The 4,041-nt window shown below is 29.0% G+C and overlaps 1 long non-coding RNA gene across 1 annotated transcript; it reads left to right on the top strand.

Annotated features, from left to right (window-relative positions):
* Positions 1–2,802: 2,802 nt before the first annotated feature.
* LOC126909410 (uncharacterized) lies at positions 2,803–3,580 on the top strand. The gene is made up of 2 exons (XR_007705033.1): positions 2,803–3,031; positions 3,093–3,580. It is a non-coding gene; the product is annotated as an uncharacterized LOC126909410 (long non-coding RNA).
* The last annotated feature ends 461 nt before the right edge of the window (positions 3,581–4,041 follow it).

Genomic DNA, 4,041 nt, shown 5'->3' with positions numbered 1-4,041 from the left:
CAAATTTGTAAGGGAGACTTCACCGTTTCAAGTTAAAACTAAAATCTAATATAATTAGAAATAAATCTGAATCGGCTCAAAGCCTCTTACCTTAACTTTCCTCGTCCGGTTGAGATTCCTCTTCGGGGAGCCAGTTAACGCGTATCCACTGTTTACGGTTGAACCGGTGATGCTTCACTGCGCGCTAATATATATATATACATATATATATATATATATGTATTTATAGATGTTATTCCGCTATTAGATATTTAATAAGGTGTAACACTAAGTCCAGCGCACGACTTCAATCACAATTATAGTTAATTTAAGTTTACTCCAATTACTGATCTTTAACGGATATATCCTTAAGTTAAAGCGCGCGGTCAAGAACACACAGATAAATTTGCAAACACAATTTGTGGAAATTTCTACTAAGAGGTAGAGCCGGAAATATCTGAACAAACCACAGAAAGAAAAGAAACGTACGTATAGGCGAAATATGTCCGGTTAAGGTAGTCGTCCGAAAAACGCAACAACAAAAGAAAATACACCACTTCAGGTGAACGTCGAAAACGAAACAGAAAGCAATATCGGTAATCCATATTCGGCGGCGGCCTTATCTCAGTGTCAAGGACGGGGAGACGACCGATGACAACCGATTGTCATATTAATAGCTGGACGGCTGATATCGAGAGAGACACGGGTGAGCGCCAGCCTAGAGCAAAAGGCGGTGCCGTGTCAATGTCAATTGCCAACGGAATTTCTGGTAATCTTTTTCTTTTTCTTTGCCTTAATCCCAACTACTTGAGGTCGGCCACCTTTATCCTAAGCTTCCACTTGACACGATCTCCCACATCTTCTACGCCACATCAGCTATCCTCGTGTCGCATTCAATAACAACCCTCAATCTCTTTTTTGGTCTTCCTCTACCTCTTCTTCCTTTAATATTCATTTCTATAACTGTTCTTAAAGATTCCAATTCTTCTCTCCTCATAACATGACTAATCAATCTAAGTCTATTTTCTGTCATCTTATCCACGATTGAAGCAACACCTATACTCGGTCTTATATGCTCGTTCCCTATTCTTGTCACTTCACTCATCCATCTAAGAATCCTCATCTCTGCTACACTTATTCTCTGCTCTACTTTCTTATCAACCGCCCAACACTATGAACCATACATCATAGCTGGCCTCACAATTTCATACTGAATTTAAAAACTATAATTAGTATTTATTCATATATTATTGTTGTAAAACAAAAATAAGAAAAGAGAAAAGGGGGGATTTAGGATTGAAATGAGAGGGGAAATATGCGGGATCTGACTCTTCACTCGGGCGTATTGATCGAGGGTCTATCGTTGTAAAATAAAGCATACAGGTTGAGTTCAAATAGTGTTACCTGAATATTTATGTTATCCTTAATGCCGAAGACAGGATTTATGTAATAATAATTTCAACACAAAACAAGTTGATGTCAATTATCAAATGATATAATTATTGTAACTTATTACACAAAATACACAAAAGTGATTCGTATGGTTTTTAGAAATACTACATGAAACTTAAATAAAATATTTGTACACACTAATTCAAATATTGTCAATATTACATAAACGATACAGAGAAAAAATGCGGAGTTTACTTATAAAACTGGACGTGTTCTTTCCGGAGTACGATCGAAACAGGCCGTGTCAGACGAGCCCATGGAGTCCTTTGGTGTCCTTCCAAAGTCCCCTTCCAGACACGTACATGAACATCAGCCTTACATTTATTTAGATTCTTTGTTACTATTTGGCTGACATTGTAGAAGTATTTTGTAAAACTACTGGATTGTACATGTTGGGAAGGAACGGATGTGTGTGCATGGCGTGATTGTGTGTGTATCTGCAGTCAGTGATAGAAAGTGTTGATTGTGTTTTGTAATTTATTGGTGTGTGGGTAGAAGATGAAAGAATAACAGAAAAACATTTTGTTCGGTTGTGTGAAGGGCCTATTAAAACATTATATTTTAAAAACAAAGAACTACTAATCAGGATATAATTAAAGAAATAAGAGTTGATGTTGCTTTTGAAAAAATCCACCAAATTCTCTAAATTTTTCAAAAAAGACTAAATCAATATAAATTTTTTTTTTTAAAAATGTATAATGACTTTACCTATCATCTGGTATATTTTTTTAATAAATATGACCCTTTACCTGGCCATAGAGTAGGATTAAAAATGATAACTTTTTCACAAAAAATTAACTTTTTCAACTTAAATTTTGAAAATGTTCTGGAAATACTGACATTTTTATATATATCTTAAATAAAAGTTTATTTAATATACTTTAATATAAAAATAAAAATTTCGAACTACATTTTGACTTCAAGGTGAAAATGGCTACTATTTTTGTGTTAAAATTCTCGATTTTATATTTTATATTTTTAACTTTAAATTTCTATAAATTTTTAAAAAATGTATAAATCAATACAATAGTTAAATGAAAAATGACATTTATATACCTCTTTCATTCGACATACTTTTTTTTTAAATCGAACCATTTTCCTTATTAAAGTGGGGGTTCAAAACTTAAAAATGCATATAAAAGTTTAACTTCTTCAACTTAAATTTTGACATTTTTATACTGAATATATCTTAAATTAAAGCTTATGTTATATAATTAATTATGAAAAAAAAACAATTTAGACTTTATTTCGTTTTCATGGTGAAAACGGACATCAAAGTTAATAAAAAAAAATACGATATTTGTAAAAAAAATTTTTTTTTTATATGTTTAACTTTATAATGCTATAACTTTTTGAAAAATGTATGGATCATAATAATTTTTTTTAAGAAAATTACTATTTATATTTTTATTTTGTACAACATACTTTTTTTTAAATCGGACCATTTCCCTTTATTTCTCTAACATTAAAAATAAGGGTATTTAATAAATGTATTACAATATACTATTTTACATATTTTAGGTAGTAACACAGAACGAAGATGACAATGAAAATCTCAAAAGTTCTGTAGTTAATTTAAAGAAAGAAATTTATGATGAATGTAATGATTTAACAATTATTGTAATAATTCATATACTTTATTATATTATTGTATTTTTTAGATGACACACTATTCAGTTTAAGTGATGTACTGATAAAAGTATTATTCTACAAGGCACAACTGAACAATAAAGAATTTGGTAAACGTTACAATTTTGAACCCTGTTATAATGTAATATATAAAATTTCAAAATTGCATCCTCCAAATGATATATATATATCTTATTACGGATATTTTTAACTATTATTTAAAATATTCTACAATTATAAAAAATTGTAATCCCTACATCCAATAATTTATTGTATTTCATTATTATTATTGCATTAAGTTTATTTAAATTTCATTTTCAATTTATTGTAGATTCTGTGCCGCACTCGGTTTATTTGTACTTGTAATTGCTTAAATTAATCCGCCAATCTTATTATTTCGACAGAAATATAAACGGTATGTCTGTTAAATGTCATAAATTCTTTTTGGCATCTATTTTATTTGCATATCCTCATAATATTTTTAAGTTACGTTAAATAAAAAATAATTTGGTTTCGTCAATTTTTGTTCTTAAAACAGTGTTTTAACAAAAAAAATTCATAGAACTAATGTAGAAAATTTTTTTAAAAATGTTAATGCGAAAATGATAAATGAATCTTAAACAATAGAGTTTTAGACAAATGCCTTTCCCTGTAGGTGAACATACAACAGTATCAATCAGTTTTTAATACTCCCCTATTCAAAAATTTGCACTCCCAGTTATTTTTATAAATTTTACATTTATTTAAAAATGAAAAGTTCAATAATAGTAATTTACATAATTCCAGTCTTATACTCAAAAGAAATCATTTTAGTACCCTCCAAGAGTCAAATTTCTTATATCAATACTTGATTTTGAACTTTACGATAAACATTGTATTCATTGATTTTTAATTACACTGATGTAATTTTTAATAATTTACTANTTAATTACACTGATCTAATTTTTAATAATTTACTAACTTTAAAATAAATATTACTGT

The sequence above is a fragment of the Daktulosphaira vitifoliae genome, unplaced genomic scaffold (genome assembly GCF_025091365.1).
Source record: "Daktulosphaira vitifoliae isolate Bord-2020 unplaced genomic scaffold, ASM2509136v1 Scaffold_352, whole genome shotgun sequence".
Classification (NCBI taxonomy): Eukaryota; Metazoa; Arthropoda; class Insecta; order Hemiptera; family Phylloxeridae; genus Daktulosphaira; species Daktulosphaira vitifoliae.
Note: the sequence above shows the minus strand (reverse complement) of the source record. Positions and strands in the feature narration are given on the sequence as shown.